We start from the raw sequence: 15,732 nt of genomic DNA, 5'->3' as shown, positions 1-15,732 counted from the left end.
TTTCTTAGCAATACACAAGGAACGTAAGTGTTTTTTTTAACAAATATTTTATTTGTTTGGCTGTGCCGGGTCTTAGTTGCGGGGTACAGGATGTTCGATCTTGATTGCACCATGTGGAATCTTTAGTTGTGGCCTGAGGGATCTGGTTCCCTGATCAGGGATTGAACCCAGCCCCCTGCAGTGGGAGGGCAGGGTCTTAGCCACTCCAAGTCTCGGAATGGAAGTCCTTGAAGGAAATGGTGATACCTTCTCAACAGTGTTGCTGTGAGGGTTCGGTGAGTTTCTGTGTAGCGTGTCAAGCTGCTTCACTGCCCATAACACAGTAGATGCTCAGTAAGTGTTGGCCCTTGTTACTGGTGTCGTTCCTGCTGTGGCGGTTGGTGGTCTGTTGGTGGCTTTGGGTGTTGAGACCAGTTGTGGGCATGTCTGAGGCTTCCCTGGTGGCTCACATGGTAAAGATTCCACCTGCCATGCAGGAGACTTGGGTTCAATTCCTGGGTCAGGAAGATCCCCTGGAGAAGGGAATAGCTACTCACTGCAGTGTTCTTGCTTGAAGAGTCCCATGGACGGAGGACTGGCAGGCTGCAGTCCGTCATGTCTGCAGTGACACCTGAGCAGATGAGAAAGGGGTGCTGGGCGCCTGAACAGCTTGGGGATGGACGTGCTTCTTAGCCTGGAGCAGGGTTCCCTGGGTTTTGAAATTCTATTTTGTGAATGATAAGAGAGAAAAAAGGGCAGTCAGCAACCGCACATACAATAAGAGACTCATTGCTTTCTAGAAGGTTCTAGGAAATCCCTAAAAGGGATATGATTATTTAGGATTGGTGGTGAAATGCTCTTGGCTCAAGAGCGCTGGGAAGGCAAGAAGAGCAAATTCAATCTGTTGTATTATCTTTGAGCTCTGCTTTCTTGGGAGACAGGCCCCCATGCTCCCATCTGGAGGGGTGACTGGTGAGGTCAGAGGGCTGTGGAGCACAGTGGTAGCATGGTAGATGCTCAGTAAGTGGTGGCCCTTGTTACTGTTGTCCTTGCTGTTGTGGCGGTTGGTGGTCTGCAGGAAGTCAGCTGTAGAAGGGCTTTGGCCTTTCTGCCCTTTCTGCCAGTGGGGAGACAGCTGCTGGGGGTGGTGGGGGGCTGACGTTGCTGTCAGAGGGTCCTGAGAAGCACCCTGTCTTATAGCACCAAACCACACTCTTTTATAGTTTCTTGGAAACTGAAGGCAAGTTTGCAAGGAAGAAAGTGCCTTAAATCCAAAGCCTGTGTCAGATTGCGTAGCAGTTCCTGGCTACCCTCTATACCCTCTTCCCAATTTTTCTTTTCTCGACCACCAGGTGGAGGAAACCTGGTATGGGTGTGCTTGAGGGGCTCAGGCTGGTCATGGGTCTCTGGAGTCAAGGCTTTGGGCTCTCGGGGGGCTCAGGTTGGGAGAGGGGGCTTCCCTAGGGAGGCTCCTGACAAGGGATCAAACGCTAAGCTGGAGTTTCAAGGCTAGCAGCCCCATAACCTTGAAAAGAGCAGCCGCTGCAGTCCCTGGATTAGAAATTGACCCTGAATAGAAGTGACCCTTTATGTTTCAGATTCCATGTAAAAAGGAAAAAAAAAATTTCACGACAATGCCTGGGCTGTTCTTTACAGGCTTGGAAGGGCCCGGAACTTTTAACTTGACTCTCTACACTTTGAACATGAAGGATTTCTGAATCTTGCATTCATATGAATTCATGGCCTTGTTTGGGACCCACCTCTCAAACACAGGTTTCCAGGCACCACCTTAATCCCCAAGAGGGGGTGAGATTCCTTTGTTGGTGACTCAGGCCTCCTTTAGGGCTGTCATGAAGTTCAGCTGTGGCGGGTTTCACTCACATAATGCACGTTCAGAACGCGTCCGTGTGACTTGCTTTGGTCTCCTTTCCCAGCGGAGAACACATCCACACCCGGGGGAGGGTGAAGCAGCCTCCAAATCTGCCTTCCCTCCCTGCCCCGTGTTTAGTTACCACTGCCTTTTGACAAAAGAATTACTTTCTCTTCCTGGTTTTGAATCGAGGACCTTTTGTGTATTTACTGCAAATGTGATAAATGCTAGTCTTGTGGAAACCAGCTGCCCCTTATGGCTGGGGGCGGCATTTTTAACACCTGGCAGTTTGCATTTCAATATGGTGGCTTAAAGCGCGCACACACACACACACACACACACACACACACACACACAGTAAAAAACAAAACCCAGCTCAAAACAGAGATCTTTCTTGGCTGCCAGGAGGGAAGCAAGAGTGGGGGAAGTGGCAGAACACCCTGAAACAGGCAGCCAGGCAGGGCCCTTGCTGGGAGGTGACTGCCCACGAGGGGAGGACCGCTTTCCTGTAGTTGCATCTGGGTGACATCCATCACCACCTCCCGTGTGCCATGTCCTGTGCGAGATCTCTGCTGTTGAAGAGCTCACTCATAGCTGGGTGTCCGGGGGGGGCAGGTGCCTGCAGGACAGGGCACCTGGAGGCAGAGAGCACGACCGAAGTGCTGGGCCTGCTGGACCAGGCAGGGCGGCTTCCCAGAGCAGATGGTGCCGGGGTTGGGTCTTCAGAGATGGTAGCTTAGCATCCTAGGGCTGCTGCAGCAACGTACCATGGACTGGATGGTTTCTAGGCAGGCATTTATAGTCTCACAGAAGTCTGAGATCAAGGTATCGTGGGGTTGTCCTTCAGAGGACCACGAGGGAAAGCTGTGTTGTAGCCTCTCTCTGTGGCTGATAGAAGGTCCTCTTCTCCGAGTTCCTGTTGTCTCCCGTTGGGGTGTGTGTCTTTGTCCAGATATCTTCTTTTTGTAAGGACACCAGTCATATTTAGGGCCTACCCTGAGGACTTCATCTTAAACAATATTTTTATCTGTTAGGCTGCACTGGGCCTTAGTGCGGCGCCTGGACCCTCCTTGCGCCATGCAGAACCTTCCCTTGTGGTGCACGGCCTCTCTAGGCGTGACTCTCGGGCTCAGCGGTTGATCCCCCACCAGGGATCAAACCCGTGTCCTTTGCTTTGCAAGGTGGATTCTTAACCACTGGACCACCAGGTAAGTGCCCTGGTGACTTCAGTTCTTTAAAAACTGTACATCCAAATGGTTACATTCTGGGGTGCTGGTGTCAGGTCTTCAGTCTGTGAAGTTCGGGGGGACATGGTTGAGCCCACAGCAGATGGTAGCATTTTCCAGGGAGGTGGAGCAGTTGTAGGAAGGGCTTTCCCCTCAAAGGGAATGGCAGGTGCATAGCTACCAGGGAGAGAAATAGCCCTGTGTATTTGGGGAAGTGCATGTATTTGGGAGTATATGAGTTGGACAATGACAGCAGGTGAAAAAGGGAAAGTAGCAGGCCATATCGTATGTGAATCAAAAGTTTGGGCTTGATTCTAGAGCCTTGCAGCTCAAAGAGTCATCTCAGAATCAACAGCATCAGCCAGGAGCCCCTATGGAAGGAAGAATCTCAGGCCCCACCCCAGACCTACTCAGTCAGCATCTGCAATTGACAAGATCCCCAGGTAGTTCATGGGTGCATTCAATTATGAGAAGCACTGGACTAGAGCAGTGGTTTCTTTTGGTTCCTTGGTTGCCTGGAACTCTTTTTTTTTTTTTTTTAATGTGTTTGGCTGCAACAGGTCTTAGCTGCAGCATGTGGGAACTTTTGTTGCAGCATGGTCTTAATAACCTCAGATGTGCAGATGACACCACCCTTAGGGAAGAAAGGAAAGAAGAACTAAAGAGCCTCTTGTTGAAAGTGAAAGAGGAGAGTGAAAAAGTTGGCTTAAAACTCAACATTCAGAAAACTAAGATCATGGCATCTGGTCCCATCACTTCATGGCAAAGAGATGGGGAAACAGTGGAAACAATGACAGACTTTATTTTTTTGGGCTCCAAAATCACTGCAGATGGTGACTGCAGCCATGAAATTAAAAGATGCTTGCTCCTTGGAAGAAAAGCTATGACAACCTAGACAGCATATAAAAAGCAGAGACTTGACTTTGCCAACAAAGGTGCATCTAGTCAAAGCTATGGTTTTTCCAGTAGTCATGTATGGATATGAGAGTTGGACTATAAACAAAGCTGAGCAATGAAGAATTGATGCCTTTGAACTGTGTTGTTGGAGGAGATCTTGAGAGTCCCTTGGACTGCAAGGAGATCCAACCAGTCCATCCTAAAGGAAATCAGTCCTGAATATTCATTGGAAGGACTGATATTGAAGCTGAAACTCCAATACTTTGGCCACCTGATGCGACGAACTGACTGATTGGAAAAGACCCTGATGCTAAGAAAGATTGAAGGCAGGAGGAGAAGGGGACGACAGAGGATGAGATGGTTGGATGGCATCACTGACTCTATGGACATGAGCTTGAGTAAACTCCGGGAGTTGGTGATGGACAGGGAAGCCTGGCGTGCTGCAGTCCATGGGGTCACAGGGAGTTGGACACGACTGAGCGACTGAACTAAACTGAACTGGGCTCTCTCATTGTGGCATGTGCAGGCTTAGTTGCTACTTAGCACGTGGGATCTTAGTTCCCAGACCAGGGATTGAACCCACGTCCCCTGCATTGGAAGGTGGATTCGCAACCACTGGACCACCAGGGAAGTCCCTGCCTGGAACTCTTCCCTTCAAAATTGTGATTTGCTTGGTTTGAGGTGTGGCCTGGTCTTTGTCTTTGTGTTATTTTTAAAGCTCCCCAAATGATTCTAATTGCAGCCAGGATTGAGAATTCCTGTTTGGGGCAGTGGGGAGCCATAGGGAGTTTAAAGGAGGGTGTGGTGTGGGGTAGGAAGCACAGAAATTGCTTCTGCCCTCTTTCCCAAGGGCAGGAAATGCTAGGCCTTGGAACCAGAAGGAGCCCCGTCCCTCCGGTGACTGTCCTGCTATCATTTGTCTGGGGCAGGTCAGAAGCGCGAAGGACAGAAGCCAGCTCACCTGCCTGTCATGGGGGCCCTGACTTGAGTGTGGCTCAGTCTTTTCAGGCCCCTGGGTGGGGGTATTTAACCTCACTACTGCCAGCATTTTCGAGTGATGGGGTCAGTAGGGATGAGCCTCTAACAGGGGTGGTTGGGAAGTCAGGCAAGAGCAGGAGAGGAATCCCCAGCCAGGGTGTCTGGACGAGGTGTTCTTTCCTCCCATTGCACTGGAGGTTCTGGAAGGCTGGACCCGCTCCTCAGAATGGATGCTTTTCATGGCTATTGCATGCACCAGATAAGCTCTCCAAAGCCCACTGGTGATAAAGGTGATCTAGAGAAAACAAACATCAGTGAAAAAGCAAACAAACCCAAACACCCAAACAGCGTTTATCCCAGTTTAGCTGAGAGACTTGGATTAGGCAGGTCACATGACCCACAACTTTCCTTCAATCCTTAGGAGACTTCTTCCGTGGAAATGTTTTTCGGCAGCTTTGCAATTTTGATTTTCAGTTAATTAGATTTGTGCTGTTTGGGAGACTTGGTTAATGCATTTCACCCCACAGAGCTGATTTGCCTCTGTCTAAATTAGGTCTTTGCTACAGCAGAGGGTGTACCCAGGATATGTGAATATAGGCTCACAGGGGTGTTGAGAGGCCTTTAGACAAATAAACAGGAGAGGGCTTTGAAATCACCATTTATCATCATCATCATTGTTGTGGAATATTGAGGTCCCACTGAGTGGAGAAAGGTGTTCTTCAGAGAAAGAGGGTCATCACATCACTACATGGTGGCCTTGTTCCAGGGTTCTCGAAATCCAACCCTGCTCATAGTCAGCTTGGGTTATAACATTAATGAGAAGGGTTCTATCTGGAGGGTGTCACACAGTGCATAGTGTCAAGTCATGCATTTACCATCTCTCAACTCTTGGAACTGAAAGGGACTGTAGGAGTTATCTCAGCCAGGCTTTCAATTTACAAGTCCAGGAAACTGCAAAGAATCAATGCTTTTGAACTGTGGTGTTGGAGAAGACTCTTGAGAGTCCCCTGGACTGCAAGGAAATCCAACCAGTTTGTCCCAGAGGAAATCAGTACTGAATATTCATTGGAAGGACTGATGCTGAAGCTGAAGATCCAGTACTGGGGCCACCTGAATCAAAGAGCTGACCCATTGGAAAAGACCGTGACGCTGGGAAAGATTGAAGGCGGGAGGAGAAGAGGGGGACAGAGGATGAAGTGGTTGGATGGCATCTCTGATTCGATGGACATGAGTTTGAGCAGGCCCCAGGAGATGGTGAAGGACAGGGAAGCCTGGCGTGCTGCAGACTGTGGGGTCGCAAAGAGTTGGACATGACTGAGCGACAGAACTGAACTGAGGGTTCTTCCTGCATTTGAGTTTGGAAAATCATAGGCTTCTCTTCCTTCTCCATGTGTGCTTGTCCCCCTTCTCCTCCCTCATTTGTGGTGGACACAGAGGAGGGGAGGGAGGTTAATCTGACTGTGCGAGTATTTGAGAGGCATCTCTCTGAACTGAGGAACAGCCTGGGGTCCGGTTTTATGGATTCATCACAGATTCTGGCCTTTGTTCCCGTTCTCCCGTGTCAGAGATTATAGGCTGCTTGTTAGTGATATGACACCAGGAATCATAATTTAATAATTTACATCCTGCTGCTCTTCTCAGAAGGCTTGGAGGCAGCAAGGAAGAAAGGGGAGCTAGGTAGATAGAATCAGGGTGTTCAGAGGAGCGCTCTGGAGCTGTCTGTGTAGGTGGGCTCTGTTCAGCATGCCTGTGGATAAGATAGGTAGGGCCTGTGTGTTAAGAGATCATGGGTACTGTCCAGGCCGGGGGTTTAAATTCCCTTTGCTTCCTCTCTGTCATCTCTGGTCAGTTCCAAGTAGCTTGCCTACTGGAGTGCTGCTGATCAGCGGGCGGAGTGTGCACTCGATTAGCCATGCCTGTCAAGGCCCGGGGGTGGGGTCATCCCTCATCTCCAGCCTCCACCAGCTGAGACTTAGAGGTCTGGAGAATCCTATTTTAGGCATCTTAGAAAAGGAAACAGACGTAACCTCTGTCCTTGGGGGAAATTACAGTCGCATCAGGGAGGCAGAATATAAGCTCAAAGAGGACTTAATGCCCCCCAAATCTCAACCATCTCAATTAGCATTATTAGCATCGTTAATAATAGCCGCCCTCGAACACTACGTCACATTTTGTGGTTTTGACACGTGGAGACGCCTGGGACAGAAAAGAACTTATGCGCAAGATAAAGAAGTCAGGACACGAGATGGGGTCTTATTTCCTGCAGCCGTGTAGCCGGTGAACACAGCCCAGGGCGTCAGGGCAGTAGGGACCTGGCTTAGTTGCAGTTCTCAGGAAAGGGCCCAGGAGGGGGTTAGTGCAGGATGTGGAGGGCAGGCAAGGTGAGCCTGTCTGGGCACGAGGGAGGCGGTCCAGGGAAGGTGTTCCCTGCTTCGTAGGTGGCATCTCCTCTGGATGTTCGTTTATTGGAGCCTTTCCTCCTGTCTAGACTCCAGGCTGGTGTTATCTGAGTCCTCATCTTGAGGCGGTGTTCTGATGATTGTCCGAGAGCTCCTGCCTCACTCAGGAGGTCAGCCTCGGGCCCTGGCCTTGGAGAGCTGCTCAGTTTCATTCTCTTCTTTGTTCAGAGAGGGTGGCCCCCTTACCGTGGAGGGTCCGGTGGGGGCCCAAGAACTTGGGGGGGGCTCGCTGCAGTTGGGGCTGTCTTCATGAGACGCTTGAGTGGAGCAGGGTGTGGGGACCTCCTGTCTGATCCTGGGTTGGAGAAGGTGCCTGTGGGGAGGTGGGGTTTGAGGTTGCAGGGCCTGGTGGGAAAAGGGAGTCAGACCTCAAAGCACCCAGCTCGCATCCCTGAATCCACCTCTCAGAGCCAAGGGGGTGTCTGAGTTGCAAGTTCCCTCTTTTCTATTTTCTTGTGTTGTTTTGCCTTTTAAGTGCAAAGAAGATGCCGCACAGCAGGAACATCTGTGCTCCTCGGGACTCTGTGACTGATTTGTTAAATGTAAATTTCCTAATGTAGGTTATGGAACTGGTGAAGGGGAGATGCAGGCAGGCTGGCTGGGGAAACATCTCTCCCCACTCCGCTTCACACGGCGCGTGTGGCTCCAGGGCCAGCCTGGAGCAGGGCCGGACCAAGGCTGCAGCTCCCCGATCCTTTGGCCCTTGCTTGGGCCTGTGGCCTTGGTCTTGCCTTCCTTTAAGCCGCAAAGAAGCAGCGTCTGGTGATCATGTGACTGGGTGGGTGGAGACAGTTCCCTCGATGGCTGTAAAGAAGGTGGTTGGAAAGACAAAGCCTGCACTGTCACGGGGGATGGGGACCTCGGAAGAGTTTTTTAGGCGCCCTGGTTATCAAGTGAGGCAGTCAAGGAAATGGAGCCTCAGAGACGCAAAGTGATCATCTCAAGATCATACGAGCAGTTTGGAGGCGGCACAGCCAGCGCAGGGGCTTGGACACCCTGGTTCCTGCTGGAAAGACCTCACCTCTCAGTTCAGGGTGCATTTGCATTCACATCTGCAGCACGGGAACCCAGGCTGCCTCCTGACAAGCGGATGGGATTGGGTCAGAATGGTGACCCTTCCCACCCATGAGGCTCTGGGTCCCATCAGACCAGGCAGAGCCTGTTTCTTGAGGGCTTGTTTTATGACTGGTGTTGTGCAGATTGCTTCAGACATGTCTGCTCAATTTAATCTGAAATAAACCCAGATCTTATCGAGTAGGGGTGTCTTACACCTGTTTCTGCTGAAAAACCCCAACTCCTCTCCAACCACGCTGCTGGTCAACGACAGGGCTTCCAACTTGTGGGGGGCAAAAGGGGGACTCTCCAGCCCCTTAATGCTCCTCCCTGCCAGCCCCAGGTGGGCTGATGGAGTGAGTCCTTGTCCCTTCCCCCCGCCCCGTCGGCGCTCAGCGTCTCTGGAGTGAGACCGCGTCCTTCCTTCCAGTGGTCAACAGGCTGCTGCCTGCCAGTTTTCCAGACACTTGCTGCTGAACTGTGTTCCGATCGAAAGAAACACAATTACTCTCGGAGACTCGAGGGCAATTGTGAACACTTGCAGCCTGCTTCTTGTTCAATACTCGCTTGGAGGAGCTCTCTGGAGAGGATTGGAAAGCCGTCTTTGGGTGGAGAGTGATCTCTCTGGCCTCGGCTCTGTGGCGCAGGCAGGGACAGTCAGCTCTTTACCGCTCTTGGGGAGGGGGCAGAGTTATTTTTATTTAGGTGGTAATGTGGGGACTTGAATTCAGGGCAGAGGTGACATCTCACCTCTTTCAGGTGCAAGCCAATTTGTCGCACGGTAGCAGAGGGGATTGTTAGGGAAGCCGGGCTGTTTGGAGAGTCCTCAAGAGAGGAGACCCAAGGGGAGGGGCCGTCACGTGCTCCTCGCCAGTTTGCAGAGCGCTTGGAGGTAATATTTTCAGGCAGTAAGGGAGGGTCAGAGGTTCCTACTCTTAGAGTCTCATCAAAGAGCTAAGTGATGCCGAAAGAGGAGGAATAATTCTTCCAGAATTCTGAGTCCTGAGCTTTCTTCTTGTTGAGATAGGCGGGCTTGGGGAGGCATGCCTCTAACCCCTGTCCTAAGGTGTGGATAGAAGGAGTGCTAAGCAGGCTCTGGCTGTCTTTGTGCCCAGGCTCTTGGTGGTGGTGGTGGGGGAGTCCCCCAGAGGGCAACCCCGGGGTGGGGCAGGGCCTTCCGAGCCTCCCCCTCCCCGCTCTGCTGGGCCGCCCCTCCTCCAGCCCTCCTGACTGCGCCCCCACCTGGACCAAGTGGAGGGGGGTGGAAGGACAGCCCTCTGTTCCTTGCTCTGGCCTGCAATGGGGCGCTGGGCGAGGGGAGGTGGGCTCCAGCGGCTTCCTGTGGACTCTGAGTACCCCCGAGCTCTCTGAACGTGGCTCGGCCAGACAGGCTGGCTGGGATGGGGGGCCAGGAGCCTTCTGTTCAGCGTCTTAGGCCACCGCGCTTCTGTTGAACTCACGCCTGTGGCTTCCAGGCCCGATCTCTCAGTTATTACCGAGCACCACCAAGCAGACAGCAGCAGTAATTATCAACACTCTGAGAGCTGCTGTTCGCCTGGCTTGGCAAGGTGACTCAGAACATTAGGTCAGTATTAGAGGGGGAGAGAAAAATGACTCAAGGAAGCCCCCCACCCCACCCTCCTGTGTTCTCTTGGTGCTCTGACACTCTAAAGCATTCATTTTGAAGACAGAGATCTCTATCCTACCAGAACTCACCGTGCGCTTTCTCCTGGGGTCGCATAGAGGTTTCCCTGCAGTGGAAGGGGCTGGCTTCTCCTGGCTTGTGTCTGCTACCCACCCCCACCCCCAGGAGCCGTCGGGTTAGTGCTGGACAAGCACGCAGGGAAGAGGGCGTGAGGTCATGGGAGGCAGGGCCAGGGCCGTGTGCTGGCCTGGGAAGCTTTGCCCCAGTCTTAAATGCTAAGTTCCATGAGGGTAGGACAGGCTTGGTCTCGTTCACAGCTGTTCCTGCAGCACGTGAAGCAGAGCCAAGTGTGTGTCCCTGAAAGCAGCGTTCAGGACTGGAGCCTCTGTGCGGAGCCACGAGGCAGGGGGCCCAGGCCCGCTCCGTCAGCCCCCGGGGCAGGAGGCAGAGGTACCAGGTCTGGTCTGGGCGGGTATGCTATGCACCTCTGCCCAGGGATTGGCCTGTGGCGTCCAGTTAGAACTTGAATGGAAAAATTTATTCCTGCTTCAGGAAAGCACAAGAAAAATATTTGTTCTCATCATCAAAGTGGAAATTTAAGTCAATGACAATGGAAACTATTTCTGGCCATTCACAGACTAGGAAGAGGAGGGAGGGAGTGGGTTGACTCACACAGGGCAGTAGAATTCAGGCACTGAAGACTGTAAATTTTAGGGGTGAAATAACAGCATAGAAATAAAACTCCCCACGGGAACATAAGCCAACCCTTAATCACATATAAACAGCAAACCCCGTCCCATTTAGTGGTTTGTGCTAAGGCTCTGGGGTGAGGGGCGGCCAGGAACTTTGTGCACCGAGGCGAGGTGTTGGGTTTTCTCCTTCTCCCGCACACGGTGGTTCACGCCAGGCAGCTTCTCAGGGCGAACCGTCACTGGTCTGAGCCTGATCGTCCCCACCCTTGGCTTTCAAGCTGGAAGACCCAGCTGTGGCAGTTGTAGGTCTCCGGATTAGTTTGATACCTGGGAAGGTTTTCCAGGTGAAAATGGGAGGCACACGCAGTAGTGAGCAGAAGCCCACTTGGGAGTCGGGTGTTTTGTGGGTTAGAAGCAGGTTGGGAAGAAAAGCAGCTGATTAAGATACTCTAGTGGGAGGAATCCAGTGTCCTTGCCTGGAGAATCCCAGGGACAGGGGAGCCTGGTGGGCTGCTGTCTGTGGGGTCGCACAGAGTCGGACACGACTGAAGTGACTTAGCAGCAGCAGCAGCAGCGGGAGGAATCAGAATTAGATGAAGTAAGATGGGCCCTGTGCGGGTGGTGATTGGTCTGGGTGATGGGTACAGTGGGGTTCATTCTGTGAGCCTCTTTAATTAGGTGAATGTTTGCAAATGTCCATAATAAATGGTCAAAAAAGAAACAGCTGAGCCCCGGGTCTCCCCCTCAGGTATGACCCCCTTGTGTTACTGGAGGTCTCTTTCCTCATCTTTTCTACACAGACTGAGTCACGACTCAGGCTCCAAATCCTGGCAGAAAAGTGGGAAAGAAAAAATGTGAGACAGACTTTTTATCAGGGTTTTGACTGAAAGCGTTACTTTTCCATGGACTGGAGATCCACATCTGAGAAGCACTTTGGGCTTTCCCTGTTTCTAAGGTAAAGGTAAAGGTCCAGGCGAGTACCAAGGCCATCTGGACACATGAGGGATGCTCCCAGAGATCCAAGGATCCGTGGGGGATGCTCCCAGAGATCCAGGGACCTGTGGTGGCAAGGACACGTGGGGGATGCTCCCAGAGATACAAGGGACCCATGGTGGATGCTCCCAGAGATCCAGAGACCCCTGGTGGCAGGGACACGTGGGGGATGCTTCTAGAGATCCAGGGACCTGTGGTGGCAGGGACACGTGGTGGATGCTCCCAGAGATCCAGGGACACATGGCAGGGACACGTGGGGGGTGCTCCCAGAGATCCAGGGACACATGGGGGATGCTCTCAGAGATCCAGGGACACGTGGGGGGTGCTCTCAGAGATCCAGGGACACGTGGGGGGTGCTTCTAGAAATCCACATTGCTAGTTCCAGTGGAGACCTTTGCTACTGCCCCAGCTGTCCTGGGGACGATGTCCCCTCCCTCTGACGGGCATCCCTCCCTCATTGGCAGTGCCAGGGCTTGGGTTCCTGGGGGGTGGCTGCCATGCCTGTGTGGGTGCAGGCTGTGCTGCTCTGACTGCGTGGAGGGACCGTTCTGAAGGCAGCGGAGGCAGCAGGTAAGCCGGTGGGGGGACAGTGGCTGCTGTCTCCCTGGTGGCTGTTCCTCATAGCCCTAGTCCCCCAGGTCTGTCTGCAACCTCCTCCTCTTCTACGTGGCTTTGGGCTTATCCTTGTTGCTCTGGGGTAGCTGTGACCGTTTCAGAACGGATGGCTGTAGGTCATACTTACGAGTCTACATCCCAGAAGGATGGATGACAGGTGCTGTCCCCACCCCCAACCCACTGCGAGATCTTCTCAGACTTACTTTTTGAGCCAGAGGGAGCGGGGTAGAATCAGATTGTCAGCGCCTGACTTGTGTGCTTGACCCAGCAGCTGTACCCAGGAGGGGGGCAGTAAGGCGGGGTCAGGAGCAGGGGAGGGGCTGCCTCTCTCAGACCCTCCTACTGTTGAAGTGGTGATGTCAGTTGGTCCATCAGAAGGTGGCCTCTAGAAGGGGACTTCCATGAGCCCTTCCCTGTGAGGCGTGAGGGCTGTCCCTGGCACTACATTCTGTCTGCATCCACGTTCGAGGTCCGTGTGCACCAGGTGGCTGCCGTGGCCTCTGTCTTTGTCCCCCTCCACTGCCTGAGTTGGCATCGCCAACGTTCCTTCCCTGACCCTAGCACTGTCTCCCAGCTGGGCACCTCATCCGTCCCCTCCTCTTCTGTCCTTTCCCAGGCGGCCACCCAGGAGCATTTTCCGAAGATGCAAATCTGGTCATGACCACTTGCTTCCAACTCTCCTAGGGCTCTCTGTGGCCCTCAGAGCGCACGAGGGCTTCAGGGGGCTCCGTGCTTGCAGGACGTGACCCCGCCCATGTGACTCAGGCCCTCCACTTGCTGCTGTGTGTTGCGCACGCGGCTGTAGTTGTCCCTTCACGACCTGTTCTTCACCTGTTCTCTGCTGGTTCCAGCCCCCTCACCTTTGCATCTGCTGGCTCCTCTGCCGGAAATGTTCACCTGCTTTGTCGTCTGAGGCTCTGAACTCCTACTTTTCCTTCAGGTTTCAGCCTGAACAGTGCCCTTTTGGTGACGTCTTTTCTGTTGCCCACGTTTATTTGTGGGCTGCTGTTTCCTTTGTGGGCCCCCAACACCTTGTTACTTATGGCAGGGGTCTTCAGACCCTCATGTGCGGTTCTGATATTCAGAACACCATGAAAACCAGCAGTGTTTGTTTTATTTGTTGTTTTTATTTTTGGCTGCGCTGACTCTCTGTTGCTTTGCACAGGCCTTCTTTAGTTGTGGCTTGCGGGGGCTGCTCTAGTTGCGTGCCCGTGCTTCTCACTGCAATGTCTTCCCTGGTTGCGGAGTGCAGGCTCTAGGCACACCGGCTTCTCTGTAGTTTCCGCAGGCGGCTTCAGTAGTTAGGGTTGACGGGCTTAGTTGCTCCAAGGCATGTAGGATCTTCCAAGACCCGGAATTGAACCTGTGTCCCCTGCATTGGCAGGCAGATTCTTAACCACTGGACCTCCAGGGAAGCCCCAGAAGTTTTTATGTAACTTCTTTGGCTGCCAAATCTGACCTGAACTGTCTGGAGACTCTGTGGCATTTTCTTGATCCCACTAAGCTTCACAAGCGGTTGATCACAGGCGCTGCTCCAGGCCCCAAGGTAGGGGCGAGGAAGGAGGGGAGGTTGATGCTTTATTACATGTACCTGTTACCTGTCTGAAATCAAAAACATCTAAGTCCACACCTATCTGGTCCAAATCATGGGCTTGTATTTATTGGTTCAAGTTGGCCCCTTCCCACTAGACGGTAAGGGTCTTGGACTGTGTCCTAGTCAATATTTTTGTGTTTCCTTAGAGTCTTCAAAAGTAACTGGCACTGTTAGAGTAAATACCCAGTAAGAGTTTGTTGGATGAATGGATAATAATTGCTCACATTTATTAACATTTATTAAGCACTCACTGTGTGTCAGGCTCCCTTCTGTAAATGCTTTCTTACTTCTACTCATTTAATCTTCATAGCAGCCCTGTAAGAGTGAAACCGTACAACTCAGACTGACGCTTGAAACCTCTGACTTTTAATTGAGATCATACGCCACGCCTGGTCTCAGGCCTTACTGAAGCTCAGGTTCTTGATGTGTCATTGCAGAACGAATTTGGTGAGAGATGAAGTGATAGGTAAGAAGTGGATTTATTTTGAGAGGTCCACATTCTATTAGACAGAATGCAGTGTGGCTCAAAAGGCGAGAGTGGCCTCAGGGCATGGGATTGTCTGGGGAAGTGAGCGGGGCAATGGGAGAAACACACTCCACTGGCAGAATGTGGCCATCTCAGAAGGCGGTAGACCCTGGAACATGGTGTGGTTAGTTTTTATGGGTAATTTCATTAGGCCAAGGAGTGGGAGGGTTATTCCAGCTGTTTTGGAGAAGGAGCAGAGATCTCCAGGAATTTGGCCACCACTCACCTTTTGATCTTTTATGGTTAACCTCAGAACTGTCATGGCCCTGGTGTGCGTGTGGTTTAGCTGATGTATTACATTGAATGAGGCTCAAGGCCTACCGGGACTCAGGTCTTCTGCCCTCTTGGGGGAACTGGTCGTTTCTGACCAGTTTATGTTGTGTCTTCGATGGCTCTGTCAGTCTTTCAGAGGTTGTGCCCTGCCTCTTTCCTTCCTGATTCAAGAGGGTACTTATTTTAATATCGGTCTTATAGATGGGAAAATTGAGGCAGCTGCTGGTTAGGCAATTTGCCCAGATCCCATGGCCAGAAAGGGGAGAGGTGGGATTTGAATTCAAAGGCCTGAGTTTTAACCACTGGGCTCTTCTACCTTCTTGGAGGTATGAGGGTATTGTGGTCAGCAGTTCAGGCAGAGTTGTAAGATAAGGGGGAAGCAATTTTCAGTACTTTGCCTTCCCTACTGCAGTGTTCCTGCTTTCTTGCTGTCATGAAATTGGAATAGTACTACTTACCTCAGAGCATTTTTGAGAGGAGAATAAAATGATTGGATGAGGGAGTTTAAAAAGAACAAAATCTCGGTATCTCGGTGGTCATTGAATTTTTATCGAGTGCCAAATGAATTCAGTGCTTCCAGCAACAGACAATCCAAAGTGATGTGTCTTTGCTATCCTCTTGTCCAACATCTAGAAGGATGACGAACTGGAGACCCAGAGAGGACAGTTGACTTGCCTGAGGTCACAGAGCATTGCATTGCAGGGGCCTAAATCCGATCCCCCTCAGTGGGTGCCTTTTCTCTTGCTCCAGGGAGGTACCTGAGATGAGGGCTGAGTCACTGTATGCATTTCAGGCTAGACCTTGGACACTCTACCCTTGGTTGGCTAGCTTGCTCGCTGACCACATGACTTGTGAATCAGTATCAGACAAACTTTTAGAACCAGAAGGGTTCACTCAGCACAGCCTTCTCTGCAGCATCAAGGGGAGTGTGG

At 51.9% G+C, this 15,732-nt stretch overlaps 1 protein-coding gene across 15 annotated transcripts in view; it reads left to right on the top strand.

The window, feature by feature from the left end:
• Nucleotides 1-15,732, top strand: part of MSI2 (musashi RNA binding protein 2) — a 403,404-nt gene that overhangs the window by 53,734 nt on the left and 333,938 nt on the right. The gene's annotated exons all lie outside the window — the stretch shown is intronic.

The sequence above is a fragment of the Giraffa tippelskirchi genome, chromosome 3, assembly GCF_054371585.1.
Source record: "Giraffa tippelskirchi isolate mGirTip1 chromosome 3, T2T-mGirTip1v1.2.pri, whole genome shotgun sequence".
Classification (NCBI taxonomy): Eukaryota; Metazoa; Chordata; class Mammalia; order Artiodactyla; family Giraffidae; genus Giraffa; species Giraffa tippelskirchi.
The sequence above is the reverse complement of the archived record's forward strand: the minus strand, read 5'-3'. Positions and strand labels throughout refer to the sequence as shown.